Below are 17,882 nucleotides of genomic sequence, written 5' to 3'. Positions count from 1 at the left end.
CAACTTTACACGAAAAAGGACGAATTTCGTATTGTGACATCCTCATGGCCGAAACAGTCATCCGAGCATATATGAGGGCGACCTTGTTGAGTTGCACGGAGAAAAACATCCAAGAAAATAACTTGTATTAGCTTTTACCAGTTGGTGGCGCTACTACTACGATGAAAAATAAGTTGGTAGATGTCTTCAGGGCTGAAGTATCCTCAAATGTGTACAACTTCGAGAAGATAGGATCATCTGAGTCATGTTGCCGGAGCTTTTGTTGCCACAGAGTACAATCTGACTTTTCAGCACCGTAATAGCCATGCCTTTTGCCAAAACATCACAAAATTCGGCAGAGAGAAAGATCATTGTCTTGAGTCTTTTCTGACTAATTTTCAGTCGGATTTGTCAAAAGGGCACCGTGCAGGATGTGAAAATTAAAATAAAAACACATTTTTGATTCCACTTGGCGGCGCTGTGTGTATAACAAAATAATAACATTAAGATGTCTTCAGGTCGGGACGTTTTATTTACAGGTGAAGGTTTGGATTTTCAGGAGCATGTGCAGGGGAGTTATTAAGCATTCATTTATTTGTATTAGGTTCATTTTGTCTTCTTATTATTGATATTTGACTGATTCATTAAAAGCAGACAATTATGTTTTAGGTTAATTTTTTACCTGACATGTTTCGGCGAGTCTTTCGCCTTCTTCAGAGTGTCGCATGATGGTGTCTTGAGACCCGTCTTTATCAGCTGATGTTCCATGAGGGTGTGACTTACCTGTCAAAAAAATGAAAAATCAGAGCAGTAAAAGAACAAGCACAACATGAACATTACAAATCAGCAATCACTGACCACTGCAAAAGGGAAAACCACATCATGGACCGGGAGAAGGGCAGGGTCATCCGCACCGAAGAGAACAAACAACAGCGCTGGATCAGAGAGGCCATTGAGATCTGCAAGCGAGGCATAAAAACCATGAACAGAGACAAGGGAGCCTTCATCCTCTCTACCACCTAGAGCAGCATCTTGGCGGAGTGAACGGACAGCGGGGGTGTGACTTGCCTTCATTCTTGTGACAGGTAAGTCACGCCCTCATGGAACATCAGCTGATAAAGACGGGTCACAAGACACCATCATGTGACACTCTGAAGAAGGCGAAAGACTTTCGTATTGTGACATCCTCAAGGCCTAAACACTCATCCGAGCAAATATAAGGTAGATTTTGTGAACCTGCCCGGAGAAAAACATCAACGAAAATAATTTGTATTTGTTTTAACCAGTTGGTGGCGCTACCACTGCGATAAAAAATAAGTTGGCAGCCGTCTTCAGGGCCTGAATATCCTCAAATGTGAAAAATTTCGAGAAGATGGATCATCTGAATCATTTTGCAGGAACTTTTGTTGCCACGGAGAATAATCAGACTCTGCGGCACCGCAATAGCCACGCCCTTCGAAGGAAAGTCACAAAAATAGGGATAGAGTAAGATCAATGTCTTGAGTCTTTTCTAGCCAATTTTCAATCGGATTCGTTAAAAGGGCACCGTGCAGTACGTCAAAATGTAAAAAATGTTATTGATTGGCGCAAGGTGTATAACAGAATATAAACATATAGATGTCTTCAGGTACCGACTCTTTATGTACATGTGAAGTTTTGGATTTTTAGCAGCATGTGCAGGAGAGTTATTAAGCATTTTGTCCATTGCGGCGAAGGAAATCTTAAGTGAAAACTTTGAAGCCCCGCCCCCGTCATATAGTATTTCGGAAACAAAAGATTTTAGCCCCAGTGTTTGTCCCAGGTCTTAAGATGCTACAGACAGAATTTTAAGGCAATCAGATGAAGCCTTTAGGATCAGGGTGCAAAAGAATGACCCCTGTAAACATGCAAAAAAGGGCAAAAGTCGGACTTTCAAAAATTCATAACTCACTTCCTGTTCATATTAGACGTTAAAATATCAAATTTCTCGCCATGCCCGATGAGACTGCCAAGTTTGGTGAGTTTTTGTGCATGTTTCGGGGTCAAAAATGCGATCGTACAATCGGAAAAATAATAATAATAATAATAATTTCTACAAAAACAACAGGGACTTCGCAGCGGTCGCTGCTCAGGCCCTAATAATAATAATAATAATAATAATAAAAGTAATGATATTTTCTACAAAAACAATAGGGACCTCGCAGCCGTCGCAGCTCGGGCCCTAATAACAATTTCTAGAAAAACAATAGGGACCTCGCAGCGGTCACTGCTCGGGCCCTAATAATAATAATAATAATAATTTCCACAAAAACAATGGGGACCTCGTAGCGGTCGCTGCTCGGGCCCTAATAATAATTTCTACATAAACAATAGGGACCTCGCCGCGGTCGCTGCTCGGGCCCCAATAATAATTTCTACACAAAGTCCATTGTGGTGACCCGCCCCTTTTAAGTAAATTCAAAATGGCCGACTTCCTGTAAAACCTAGCTCATTGCTCCAAGAGACTTTTTTGTAGGTCTTGGTCTTATACATACAGTGAACCCTCGCTACTTCGCGGTTCACCTTTCGCGGGTTCAGTGCTTCGCGGGTATAAAAAATATTCGGGGGCATTGTAGTTTCGCCGAGCGGCACGACGGGCGCTGGAGCGGTTAGACGGCCGGCGTGCGCCGAAGAAGAGCGTGGGCGAAGAGGAGAGTGGACGAAGAAGAGCACGTTCCCCCGGACACGATCGGTGGCGACGTTTCGCGCGGTTCGGACCGTACCAAGGCTCCGGCCGGCGTGCGTGGCAGTTAAGCCGTAGAGGAGCACCGTCCCCGGGCACGGGCGGTGCCAAGCGGCCCCTAAGTTTAACCGAATGGAAGCTCCGGAGGAGGAGGGCATGCTCGCGTCACAGTAAGCCGAAGAGGAGCACCTTCCCCAGGCACGGGCGGTTCCAAGCGGCCCCTAAGTTTAACCAAATGGAAGCTCCGGAGGAGGAGGGCATGCTCGCGTCACAGTAAGCCGAAGAGGAGCACCTTTGCCGGGCACGGGCGGTTCCAAGCGGCCCCTAAGTTTAACCGAATGGAAGCTCCGGAGGAGGCGGGCATGCTCGCGTCACAGTAAGCCGAAGAGGAGCACCTTCCCCGGGCACGGGCGGTGCCAAGCGGCCCCTAAGTTTAACCGAATGGAAGCTCCGGGGGAGGAGGGCGGGCGTGTGTCACAGTTAAGCCGAATTGGAACACCTCTTCCGCCCGGACACGAACGGAGCGCGAAGCTGTCAGTTATGAATGAATAAATGAATAAATAAATAAATAATTAAAGAATGCCACCTTTCATTTCACAGGGAACACCGGACGGCGTACCAGCTGGTAAAAGTCGGAGTAATTAAATAAATACAAAAAGAATGGCTGGGGAATAAAAAAATAATACGTTTTAATAATAATTTGGTTTTTTTGTTATAACATGAATTTCACTCTCTCTCTCTCTCTCTCCCCGTATATATATATATATATATATATATATATATATATATATATATATATATATATATATATATATTTATTATATATATTGTATTTTCTTTTAAGCATTTTTGAAGGTGCGCCGCTACTTCGCGGATTTTCAGTTTCCGCGGGTGGTCTCGGTCCCCATTAACCGCGATAACCGAGGGTTCACTGTACTCCATAAAATTTACAAAAAGCGAGGTGAAACACTCAACCAGGGCTGCTTTTTTGAACATTTCTCGAGGGCCATGGCGAGCCATTTCAAAAAAGCTGCACAACTAACGTATAAAATATTGATAAATTTGCTCTGCCTGATGTGTGTGTCAAGTTTCACGAGTTGTCGTTCATATTTAGAACCTCGTAATCAGCGTTGTTTTATTGCCAAACAGTGCAATGCCACTCCCACAACTTTTCACGAAAAAGGATGAATTTCGTATTGTGACATCCTCATGGCCGAAACAGTCCTCCGAGCATATATGAGGGCGACCTTGTTGAGTTGCACGGAGAAAAACATCCAAGAAAATAACTTGTATTAGCTTTTACCAGTTGGTGGCGCTACTACTACGATGAAAAATAAGTTGGTAGATGTCTTCAGGGCTGAAGTATCCTCAAATGTGTACAACTTCGAGAAGATAGGATCATCTGAGTCATGTTGCCGGAGCTTTTGTTGCCACAGAGTACAATCGGACTTTTCAGCACCGTAATAGCCACGCCTTTTGCCAAAACGTCACAAAATTCGGCAGAGAGTAAGATCATTGTCTTGAGTCTTTTCTGACTAATTTTCAGTCGGATTCGTCAAAAGGGCACCGTGCAGTATGTGAAAATTAAAATAAAAACAAATTTTTGATTCCACTTGGCGGCGCTGTGTGTATAACAAAATAATAACATTAAGATGTCTTCAGGTCGGGACATTTTATTTACAGGTGAAGGTTTGGATTATTAGGAGCATGTGCAGGGGAGTTATTAAGCATTCATTTATTTGTATGAGGTTCATTTTGTCTTCTTATTATTGATATTTGACAGATTCATTAAAAGCAGACAATTATGTTTTAGGTAAATGTTTTACCTGACATGTTTCGGCGAGTCTTTCGCCTTCTTCAGAGTGTCGCATGATGGTGTCTTGAGACCCGTCTTTATCAGCTTATGTTCCATGAGGGTGTGAATTACCTGTCAAAAAAATGAAAAATCATAGCAGTAAAAGAACAAGCACAACATGAATATTACAAATCAGCAATCACTGACCACTGCAGAAGGGAAAACCACATCATGGACCGGGAGAAGGGCAGGGTCATCCGCACCGAAGAGAACAAACAACAGCGCTGGATCAGAGAGGCCATTGAGATCTGCAAGCGAGGCATAAAAACCATGAACAGAGACAAGGGAGCCTTCATCCTCTCTACCACCTGGAGCAGCATCTTGGCGGAGTGAACGGACAGCGGGGGGTGTGACTTGCCTTCATTCTTGTGACAGGTAAGTCACGCCCTCATGGAACATCAGCTGATAAAGACGGGTCACAAGACACCATCATGTGACACTCTGAAGAAGGCGAAAGACTTTCGTATTGTGACATCCTCAAGGCCTAAACACTAATCCGAGCAAATATAAGGTAGATTTTGTGAACCTGCCCGGAGAAAAACATCAACGAAAATAATTTGTATTTGTTTTACCAGTTGGTGGCGCTACCACTGCGATCAAAAATAAGTTGGCAGCCGTCTTCAGGGCCTGAATATCCTCAAATGTGAAAAATTTCGAGAAGATGGATCATCTGAATCATTTTGCAGGAACTTTTGTTGCCACGGAGAATAATCAGACTCTGCGGCACCGCAATAGCCACGCCCTTCGAAGGAAAGTCACAAAAATAGGGATAGAGTAAGATCAATGTCTTGAGTCTTTTCTCGCCAATTTTCAATCGGATTCGTTAAAAGGGCACCGTGCAGTACGTCAAAACGTAAAAAATGATATTGATTGGCGCAAGGTGTATAACAGAATATAAACATATAGATGTCTTCAGGTACCGACTCTTTATGTACATGTGAAGTTTTGGATTTTTAGCAGCATGTGCAGGAGAGTTATTAAGCATTTTGTCCATTGCGGCGAAGGAAATCTTAAGTGAAAACTTTGAAGCCCCGCCCCCGTCATATAGTATTTCGGAAACAAAAGATTTTAGCCCCAGTGTTTGTCCCAGGTCTTAAGATGCTACAGACAAAATTTTAAGGCAATAAGATGAAGCCTTTAGGATCAGGGTGCAAAAGAATGACCCCTGTAAACATGCAAAAAAGAGCAAAAGTCGGACTTTCAAAAATTCATAACTCACTTCCTGTTCATATTAGACGTTTAAAATATCAAATTTCTCGCCATGCCCGATGAGACTGCCAAGTTTGGTGAGTTTTTGTGCATGTTTCGGGGGTCAAAAATGCGATCGAACAATCGGAAAAATAATAATAATAATAATTTCTACAAAAACAACAGGGACTTCGCAGCGGTCGCTGCTCAGGCCCTAATAATAATAATAATAATAATAATAAAAAAAGTAATAATATTTTCTAGAAAAACAATAGGGACCTCGCAGCGGTCACTGCTCGGGCCCTAATAATAATAATAATAATAATTTCCACAAAAACAATGGGGACCTCGTAGCGGTCGCTGCTCGGCCCTAATAATAATTTCTACATAAACAATAGGGACCTCGCCGCGGTCGCTGCTCGGGCCCCAATAATAATTTCTACACAAAGTCCATTGTGGTGACCCGCCCCCTTTTAAGTAAATTCAAAATGGCCGACTTCCTGTAAAACCTAGCTCATTGCTCCAAGAGACTTTTTTGTAGGTCTTGGCCTTATACATACAGTGAACCCTCGCTACTTCGCGGTTCACCTTTCGCGGGTTCAGTGCTTCGCGGGTATAAAAAATATTCGGGGGCATTGTAGTTTCGCCGAGCGGCACGACGGGCGCTGGAGCGGTTAAACGGCCGGCGTGCGCCGAAGAAGAGCGTGGGCGAAGAGGAGATTGGACGAAGAAGAGCACGTTCCCCCGGACACGATCGGTGGCGACGTTTCGCGCGGTTCGGACCGTACCAGAGCTCCGGCCGGCGTGCGTGGCAGTTAAGCCGTAGAGGAGCACCTTCCCCGGGCACGGGCGGTGCCAAGCGGCCCCTAAGTTTAACCGAATGGAAGCTCCGGAGGAGGAGGGCATGCTCGCGTCACAGTAAGCCGAAGAGGAGCACCTTCCCCGGGCACGGGCGGTTCCAAGCGGCCCCTAAGTTTAACCGAATGGAAGCTCCGGAGGAGGAGGGCATGCTCGCGTCACAGTAAGCCGAAGAGGAGCACCTTCGCCGGGCACGGGCGGTTCCAAGCGGCCCCTAAGTTTAACCGAATGGAAGCTCCGGAGGAGGAGGGCATGCTCGCGACACAGTAAGCCGAAGAGGAGCACCTTCCCCGGGCACGGGCGGTGCCATGCGGCCCCTAAGTTTAACCGAATGGAAGCTCCGGGGGAGGAGGGCGGGCGTGTGTCACAGTTAAGCCGAATTGGAACACCTCTTCCGCCCGGGCACGAACGGAGCGCGAAGCTGTCAGTTATGAATGAATAAATGAATAAATAAATAAATAAATAAAGAATGCCACCTTTCATTTCACAGGGCACACCGGACGGCGTACCAGCAGGTAAAAGTCGGAGTAATTAAATAAATACAAAAAGAATGGCTGGGGAATAAAAAAATAATACGTTTTAATAATAATTTGGTTTTTTTGTTATAACATGAATTTCACTCTCTCTCTCTCTCCTCGTATATATATATATATATATATATATATATATAAATATATATATATATATATATATTTATATATTTATTATATATATTGTATTTTTTTTTAAGCATTTTTGAAGGTGCGCCGCTACTTCGCGGATTTTCAGTTTTTGCGGGTGGTCTCGGTCCCCATTATAATATAATAATAATAATATAATATTCACTTTATTAGTCCCACAATGGGGAAATTTGAGATTCTAACCCAGGCCTCGTGGGGAGACTGGGTCCTGAACGCGGCGCCTTAGACCACTCGGCCATCCTGGCAGCCATAATAATACTAATATTCCCTTTATTAGTCCCACAATGGGGAAATTCGAGATTCGAACCCAGGCCTCCTGGGGAGACTGGGTCCTGAACGCGGCGCCTTAGACCACTCGGCCATCCTGGCAGCCAAAGAAATCATGCGAGGCACATCAGGTGGGGATCGAACCCGCGCCGATAATACGTGCTTGCACTGCAATTCTTGTCATTGACCATTCGACCATTTTAACATTAACCGCGATAACCGAGGGTTCACTGTACTCCATAAAATTTACAAAAAGCGAGGTGAAACACTCAACCAGGGCTGCTTTTTTGAACATTTCTCGAGGGCCATGGCGAGCCATTTCAAAAAAGCTGCACAACTAACGGATAAAATATTGATAAATTTGCTCTGCCTGATGTGTGTGTAAAGTTTCACGAGTTGTCGTTCATATTTAGAACCTCATAATCAGCGTTGTTTTATTGCCGAACAGTGCAATGCCACTCCCACAACTTTTCACGAAAAAGGATGAATTTCGTATTGTGACATCCTCATGGCCGAAACAGTCATCCGAGCATATATGAGGGCGACCTTGTTGAGTTGCACGGAGAAAAACATCCAAGAAAATAATTTGTATTAGCTTTTACCAGTTGGTGGCGCTACTACTACGATGAAAAATAAGTTGGTTGATGTCTTCAGGGCTGAAGTATCCTCAAATGTGTACAACTTCGAGAAGATAGGATCATCTGAGTCATGTTGCCGGAGCTTTTGTTGCCACAAAGTACAATCGGACTTTTCAGCACCGTAATAGCCACGCCTTTTGCCAAAACGTCACAAAATTCGGCAGAGAGTAAGATCATTGTCTTGAGTCTTTTCTGACAAATTTTCAGTCGGATTCGTCAAAAGGGCACCGTGCAGTATGTGAAAATTAAAATAAAAACACATTTTTGATTCCACTTGGCGGCGCTGTGTGTATAACAAAATAATAACATTAAGATGTCTTCAGGTCGGGACGTTTTATTTACAGGTGAAGGTTTGGATTTTTAGGAGCATGTGCAGGGGAGTTATTAAGCATTCATTTATTTGTATTAGGTTCATTTTGTCTTCTTATTATTGATATTTGACAGATTCATTAAAAGCAGACAATTATGTTTTAGGTTAATTTTTTACCTGACATGTTTCGGCGAGTCTTTCGCCTTCTTCAGAGTGTCGCATGATGGTGTCTTGAGACCCGTCTTTATCAGCTGATGTTCCATGAGGGTGTGACTTACCTGTCAAAAAAATGAAAAATCAGAGCAGTAAAAGAACAAGCACAACATGAATATTACAAATCAGCAATCACTGACCACTGCAAAAGGGAAAACCACATCATGGACCGGGAGAAGGGCAGGGTCATCCGCAACGAAGAGAACAAACAACAGCGCTGGATCAGAGAGGCCATTGAGATCTGCAAGCGAGGCATAAAAACCATGAACAGAGACAAGGGAGCCTTCATCCTCTCTACCACCTGGAGCAGCATCTTGGCGGAGTGAACGGACAGCGGGGGGCGTGACTTGCCTTCATTCTTGTGACAGGTAAGTCACGCCCTCATGGAACATCAGCTGATAAAGACGGGTCACAAGACACCATCATGTGACACTCTGAAGAAGGCGAAAGACTTTCGTATTGTGACATCCTCAAGGCCTAAACACTCATCCGAGCAAATATAAGGTAGATTTTGTGAACCTGCCCGGAGAAAAACATCAACGAAAATAATTTGTATTTGTTTTAACCAGTTGGTGGCGCTACCACTGCGATCAAAAATAAGTTGGCAGCCGTCTTCAGGGCCTGAATATCCTCAAATGTGAAAAATTTCGAGAAGATGGATCATCTGAATCATTTTGCAGGAACTTTTGTTGCCACGGAGAATAATCAGACTCTGCGGCACCGTAATAGCCACGCCCTTCGAAGGAAAGTCACAAAAATAGGGATAGAGTAAGATCAATGTCTTGAGTCTTTTCTAGCCAATTTTCAATCGGATTCGTTAAAAGGGCACCGTGCAGTACGTCAAAATGTAAAAAATGTTATTGATTGGCGCAAGGTGTATAACAGAATATAAACATATAGATGTCTTCAGGTACCGACTCTTTATGTACATGTGAAGTTTTGGATTTTTAGCAGCATGTGCAGGAGAGTTATTAAGCATTTTGTCCATTGCGGCGAAGGAAATCTTAAGTGAAAACTTTGAAGCCCCGCCCCCGTCATATAGTATTTCGGAAACAAAAGATTTTAGCCCCAGTGTTTGTCCCAGGTCTTAAGATGCTACAGACAGAATTTTAAGGCAATCAGATGAAGCCTTTAGGATCAGGGTGCAAAAGAATGACCCCTGTAAACATGCAAAAAAGGGCAAAAGTCGGACTTTCAAAAATTCATAACTCACTTCCTGTTCATATTAGACGTTAAAATATCAAATTTCTCGCCATGCCCGATGAGACTGCCAAGTTTGGTGAGTTTTTGTGCATGTTTCGGGGTCAAAAATGCGATCGTACAATCGGAAAAATAATAATAATAATAATTTCTACAAAAACAACAGGGACTTCGCAGCGGTCGCTGCTCAGGCCCTAATAATAATAATAATAATAATAATAAAAGTAATAATATTTTCTACAAAAACAATAGGGACCTCGCAGCCGTCGCAGCTCGGGCCCTAATAACAATTTCTAGAAAAACAATAGGGACCTCGCAGCGGTCACTGCTCGGGCCCTAATAATAATAATAATAATAATTTCCACAAAAACAATGGGGACCTCGTAGCGGTCGCTGCTCGGGCCCTAATAATAATTTCTACATAAACAATAGGGACCTCGCCGCGGTCGCTGCTCGGGCCCCAATAATAATTTCTACACAAAGTCCATTGTGGTGACCCGCCCCTTTTAAGTAAATTCAAAATGGCCGACTTCCTGTAAAACCTAGCTCATTGCTCCAAGAGACTTTTTTGTAGGTCTTGGTCTTATACATACAGTGAACCCTCGCTACTTCGCGGTTCACCTTTCGCGGGTTCAGTGCTTCGCGGGTATAAAAAATATTCGGGGGCATTGTAGTTTCGCCGAGCGGCACGACGGGCGCTGGAGCGGTTAGACGGCCGGCGTGCGCCGAAGAAGAGCGTGGGCGAAGAGGAGAGTGGACGAAGAAGAGCACGTTCCCCCGGACACGATCGGTGGCGACGTTTCGCGCGGTTCGGACCGTACCAGGGCTCCGGCCGGCGTGCGTGGCAGTTAAGCCGTAGAGGAGCACCGTCCCCGGGCACGAGCGGTGCCAAGCGGCCCCTAAGTTTAACCGAATGGAAGCTCCGGAGGAGGAGGGCATGCTCGCGTCACAGTAAGCCGAAGAGGAGCACCTTCCCCAGGCACGGGCGGTTCCAAGCGGCCCCTAAGTTTAACCAAATGGAAGCTCCGGAGGAGGAGGGCATGCTCGCGTCACAGTAAGCCGAAGAGGAGCACCTTTGCCGGGCACGGGCGGTTCCAAGCGGCCCCTAAGTTTAACCGAATGGAAGCTCCGGAGGAGGCGGGCATGCTCGCGTCACAGTAAGCCGAAGAGGAGCACCTTCCCCGGGCACGGGCGGTGCCAAGCGGCCCCTAAGTTTAACCGAATGGAAGCTCCGGGGGAGGAGGGCGGGCGTGTGTCACAGTTAAGCCGAATTGGAACACCTCTTCCGCCCGGACACGAACGGAGCGCGAAGCTGTCAGTTATGAATGAATAAATGAATAAATAAATAAATAATTAAAGAATGCCACCTTTCATTTCACAGGGAACACCGGACGGCGTACCAGCAGGTAAATGTCGGAGTAATTAAATAAATACAAAAAGAATGGCTGGGGAATAAAAAAATAATACGTTTTAATAATAATTTGGTTTTTTTGTTATAACATGAATTTCACTCTCTCTCTCTCTCTCTCCCCGTATATATATATATATATATATATATATATATATATATATATATATATATATATATATATATTTATTATATATATTGTATTTTCTTTTAAGCATTTTTGAAGGTGCGCCGCTACTTCGCGGATTTTCAGTTTCCGCGGGTGGTCTCGGTCCCCATTAACCGCGATAACCGAGGGTTCACTGTACTCCATAAAATTTACAAAAAGCGAGGTGAAACACTCAACCAGGGCTGCTTTTTTGAACATTTCTCGAGGGCCATGGCGAGCCATTTCAAAAAAGCTGCACAACTAACGTATAAAATATTGATAAATTTGCTCTGCCTGATGTGTGTGTCAAGTTTCACGAGTTGTCGTTCATATTTAGAACCGCATAATCAGCGTTGTTTTATTGCCAAACAGTGCAATGCCACTCCCACAACTTTTCACGAAAAAGGATGAATTTCGTATTGTGACATCCTCATGGCCGAAACAGTCCTCCGAGCATATATGAGGGCGACCTTGTTGAGTTGCACGGAGAAAAACATCCAAGAAAATAACTTTTATTAGCTTTTACCAGTTGGTGGCGCTACTACTACGATGAAAAATAAGTTGGTAGATGTCTTCAGGGCTGAAGTATCCTCAAATGTGTACAACTTCGAGAAGATAGGATCATCTGAGTCATGTTGCCGGAGCTTTTGTTGCCACAAAGTACAATCGGACTTTTCAGCACCGTAATAGCCACGCCTTTTGCCAAAACGTCACAAAACTCGGCAGAGAGTAAGATCATTGTCTTGAGTCTTTTCTGACTAATTTTCAGTCGGATTCGTCAAAAGGGCACGGTGCAGTACGTGAAAATTAAAATAAAAACAAATTTTTGATTCCACTTGGCGGCGCTGTGTGTATAACAAAATAATAACATTAAGATGTCTTCAGGTCGGGACATTTTATTTACAGGTGAAGGTTTGGATTTTTAGGAGCATGTGCAGGGGAGTTATTAAGCATTCATTTATTTGTATTAGGTTCATTTTGTCTTCTTATTATTGATATTTGACAGATTCATTAAAAGCAGACAATTATGTTTTCGGTAAATTTTTTACCTGACATGTTTCGGCGAGTCTTTCGCCTTCTTCAGAGTGTCGCATGATGGTGTCTTGAGACCCGTCTTTATCAGCTGATGTTCCATGAGGGTGTGACTTACCTGTCAAAAAAATGAAAAATCAGAGCAGTAAAAGAACAAGCACAACATGAACATTACAAATCAGCAATCACTGACCACTGCAAAAGGGAAAACCACATCATGGACCGGGAGAAGGGCAGGGTCATCCGCACAGAAGAGAACAAACAACAGCGCTGGATCAGAGAGGCCATTGAGATCTGCAAGCAAGGCATAAAAACCATGAACAGAGACAAGGGAGCCTTCATCCTCTCTACCACCTGGACCAGCATCTTGGCGGAGTTAACGGACAGCGGGGGGCGTGACTTGCCTTCATTCTTGTGACAGGTAAGTCACGCCCTCATGGAACATCAGCTGATAAAGACGGGCCACAAGACACCATCATGTGACACTCTGAAGAAGGCGAAAGACTTTCGTATTGTGACATCCTCAAGGCCTAAACACTCATCCGAGCAAATATAAGGTAGATTTTGTTAACCTGCCCGGAGAAAAACATCAACGAAAATAATTTGTATTTGTTTTAACCAGTTGGTGGCGCTACCACTGCGATCAAAAATAAGTTGGCAGCCGTCTTCAGGGCCTGAATATCCTCAAATGTGAAAAATTTCGAGAAGATGGATCATCTGAATCATTTTGCAGGAACTTTTGTTGCCACGGAGAATAATCAGACTCTGCGGCACCGTAATAGCCACGCCCTTCGAAGGAAAGTCACAAAAATAGGGATAGAGTAAGATCAATGTCTTGAGTCTTTTCTAGCCAATTTTCAATCGGATTCGTTAAAAGGGCACCGTGCAGTACGTCAAAATGTGAAAAATGATATTTATTGGCGCAAGGTGTATAACTGAATATAAACATATAGATGTCTTCAGGTACCGACTCTTTATGTACATGTGAAGTTTTGGATTTTTAGCAGCATGTGCAAGAGAGTTATTAAGCATTTTGTCCATTGCGGCGAAGGAAATCTTAAGTGAAAACTTCGAAGCCCCGCCCCCGTCATATTGTATTTCGGAAACAAAAAGTTTTAGCCCCAGTGTTTGTCCCAGGTCTTAAGATGCTACAGACAGAATTTTAAGGCAATCAGATGAAGCCTTTAGGATCAGGGTGCAAAAGAATGACCCCTGTAAACATGCAAAAAAGGGCAAAAGTCGGACTTTCAAAAATTCATAACTCACTTCCTGTTCATATTAGACGTTTAAAATATCAAATTTCTCGCCATGCCCGATGAGACTGCCAAGTTTGGTGAGTTTTTGTGCATGTTTCGGGGGTCAAAAATGCAATCGAACAATCGGAAAAATAATAATAATAATAATTTCTACAAAAACAACAGGGACTTCGCAGCGGTCGCTGCTCAGGCCCTAATAATAATAATAATAATAAAAGTAATAATATTTTCTACAAAAACAATAGGGACCTCGCAGCCGTCGCAGCTCGGGCCCTAATAACAATTTCTAGAAAAACAATAGGGACCTCGCAGCGGTCACTGCTCGGGCCCTAATAATAATAATAATAATAATTTCTACAAAAACAATAGGGACCTCGCCGCGGTCGCTGCTCGGGCCCCAATTATAATTTCTACACAAAGTCCATTGTGGTGACCCGCCCCCTTTTAAGTAAATTCAAAATGGCCGACTTCCTGTAAAACCTAGCTCATTGCTCCAAGAGACTTTTTTGTAGGTCTTGGTCTTATACATACAGTGAACCCTCGCTACTTGGCGGTTCACCTTTCGCGGGTTCAGTGCTTCGCGGGTCTAAAAAATATTCGGGGGCATTGTAGTTTCGTCGAGCGGCACGACGGGGCGCTGGAGCGGTTAGACGGCCGGTGTGCGCCGAAGAAGAGCGTGGGCGAAGAGGAGAGTGGACGAAGAAGAGCACGTTCCCCCGGACACGATCGGTGGCGACGTTTCGCGCGGTTCGGACAGTACCAGAGCTCCGGCCGGCGTGCGTGGCAGTTAAGCCGTAGAGGAGAACCTTCCCCGGGCACGGGCGGTGCCAAGCGGCCCCTAAGTTTAACCGAATGGAAGCTCCGGAGGAGGAGGGCATGCTCGCGTCACAGTAAGCCGAAGAGGAGCACCTTCCCCGGGCACGGGCGATTCCAAGCGGCCCCTAAGTTTAACCGAATGGAAGCTCCGGAGGAGGAGGGCATGCTCGCGTCACAGTAAGCCGAAGAGGAGCACCTTCCCCGGGCACGGGCGGTGCCAAGCGGCCCCTAAGTTTAACCGAATGGAAGCTCCGGGGGAGGAGGGCGGGTGTGTGTCACAGTTAAGCCGAATTGGAGCACCTCTTCCGCCCGGGCACGAGCGGAGCGCGAAGCTGTCAGTTATGAATGTATAAAAGAATAAATAAATAAATGAATAAAGAATGCCACCTTTCATTTCACAGGGCACACCGGACGGCGTACCAGCAGATAAAAGTCGGAGTAATTAAATAAATACAAAAAGAATGGCTGGGGAATAAAAAAATAATACGTTTTAATAATAATTTGGTTTTTTTGTTATAACATGAATTTCACTCTCTCTCTCCCCGTATATATATATATATATATATATATATATATATATATATATATATATATATATATATATATATATATATATATATATATATATTTATAATATATATTGTATATTTTTTTAAGCATTTTTGAAGGTGCGCCGCTACTTCGCGGATTTTCAGTTTTCGCGGGTGGTCTCTGTCCCCATTAACCGCGATTACCGAGGGTTCACTGTACTCCATAAAATTTACAAAAAGCGAGGTGAAACACTCAACCAGGGCTGCTTTTTTTAACATTTCTCGAGGGCCATGGCGAGCCATTTCAAAAAAGCTGCACAACTAACGTATAAAATATTGATAAATTTGCTCGGCCTGATGTGTGTGTAAAGTTTCACGAGTTGTCGTTCATATTTAGAACCTCATAATCAGCGTTGTTTTATTGCCGAACAGTGCAATGCCACTCCCACAACTTTACACGAAAAAGGACGAATTTCGTATTGTGACATCCTCATGGCCGAAACAGTCATCCGAGCATATATGAGGGCGACCTTGTTGAGTTGCACGGAGAAAAACATCCAAGAAAATAACTTGTATTAGCTTTTACCAGTTGGTGGCGCTACTACTACGATGAAAAATAAGTTGGTAGATGTCTTCAGGGCTGAAGTATCCTCAAATGTGTACAACTTCGAGAAGATAGGATCATCTGAGTCATGTTGCCGGAGCTTTTGTTGCCACAGAGTACAATCTGACTTTTCAGCACCGTAATAGCCACGCCTTTTGCCAAAACGTCACAAAATTCGGCAGAGAGAAAGATCATTGTCTTGAGTCTTTTCTGACTAATTTTCAGTCGGATTTGTCAAAAGGGCACCGTGCAGGATGTGAAAATTAAAATAAAAACACATTTTTGATTCCACTTGGCGGCGCTGTGTGTATAACAAAATAATAACATTAAGATGTCTTCAGGTCGGGACGTTTTATTTACAGGTGAAGGTTTGGATTTTCAGGAGCATGTGCAGGGGAGTTATTACGCATTCATTTATTTGTATTAGGTTCATTTTGTCTTCTTATTATTGATATTTGACTGATTCATTAAAAGCAGACAATTATGTTTTAGGTTAATTTTTTACCTGACATGTTTCGGCGAGTCTTTCGCCTTCTTCAGAGTGTCGCATGATGGTGTCTTGAGACCCGTCTTTATCAGCTGATGTTCCATGAGGGTGTGACTTACCTGTCAAAAAAATGAAAAATCAGAGCAGTAAAAGAACAAGCACAACATGAACATTACAAATCAGCAATCACTGACCACTGCAAAAGGGAAAACCACATCATGGACCGGGAGAAGGGCAGGGTCATCCGCACCGAAGAGAACAAACAACAGCGCTGGATCAGAGAGGCCATTGAGATCTGCAAGCGAGGCATAAAAACCATGAACAGAGACAAGGGAGCCTTCATCCTCTCTACCACCTAGAGCAGCATCTTGGCGGAGTGAATGGACAGCGGGGGGTGTGACTTGCCTTCATTCTTGTGACAGGTAAGTCACGCCCTCATGGAACATCAGCTGATAAAGACGGGTCACAAGACACCATCATGTGACACTCTGAAGAAGGCGAAAGACTTTCGTATTGTGACATCCTCAAGGCCTAAACACTCATCCGAGCAAATATAAGGTAGATTTTGTGAACCTGCCCGGAGAAAAACATCAACGAAAATAATTTGTATTTGTTTTAACCAGTTGGTGGCGCTACCACTGCGATCAAAAATAAGTTGGCAGCCGTCTTCAGGGCCTGAATATCCTCAAATGTGAAAAATTTCGAGAAGATGGATCATCTGAATCATTTTGCAGGAACTTTTGTTGCCACGGAGAATAATCAGACTCTGCGGCACCGCAATAGCCACGCCCTTCGAAGGAAAGTCACAAAAATAGGGATAGAGTAAGATCAATGTCTTGAGTATTTTCTAGCCAATTTTCAATCGGATTCGTTAAAAGGGCACCGTGCAGTACGTCAAAATGTAAAAAATGTTATTGATTGGCGCAAGGTGTATAACAGAAGATAAACATATAGATGTCTTCAGGTACCGACTCTTTATGTACATGTGAAGTTTTGGATTTTTAGCAGCATGTGCAGGAGAGTTATTAAGCATTTTGTCCATTGCGGCGAAGGAAATCTTAAGTGAAAACTTTGAAGCCCCGCCCCCGTCATATAGTATTTCGGAAACAAAAGATTTTAGCCCCAGTGTTTGTCCCAGGTCTTAAGATGCTACAGACAGAATTTTAAGGCAATCAGACGAAGCCTTTAGGATCAGGGTGCAAAAGAATGACCCCTGTAAACATGCAAAAAAGGGCAAAAGTCGGACTTTCAAAAATTCATAACTCACTTCCTGTTCATATTAGACGTTAAAATATCAAATTTCTCGCCATGCCCGATGAGACTGCCAAGTTTGGTGAGTTTTTGTGCATGTTTCGGGGTCAAAAATGCGATCGTACAATCGGAAAAATAATAATAATAATAATTTCTACAAAAACAACAGGGACTTCGCAGCGGTCGCTGCTCAGGCCCTAATAATAATAATAATAATAATAATAAAAGTAATGATATTTTCTACAAAAACAATAGGGACCTCGCAGCCGTCGCAGCTCGGGCCCTAATAACAATTTCTAGAAAAACAATAGGGACCTCGCAGCGGTCACTGCTCGGGCCCTAATAATAATAATAATAATAATTTCCACAAAAACAATGGGGACCTCGTAGCGGTCGCTGCTCGGGCCCTAATAATAATTTCTACATAAACAATAGGGACCTCGCCGCGGTCGCTGCTCGGG

Source organism: Idiotropiscis lumnitzeri, unplaced genomic scaffold (assembly GCF_059441095.1).
Source record: "Idiotropiscis lumnitzeri isolate Australia: NSW breed Sydney's pygmy pipehorse unplaced genomic scaffold, RoL_Ilum_1.0 HiC_scaffold_84, whole genome shotgun sequence".
Taxonomy (NCBI): domain Eukaryota; kingdom Metazoa; phylum Chordata; class Actinopteri; order Syngnathiformes; family Syngnathidae; genus Idiotropiscis; species Idiotropiscis lumnitzeri.
Note: the sequence above shows the minus strand (reverse complement) of the source record.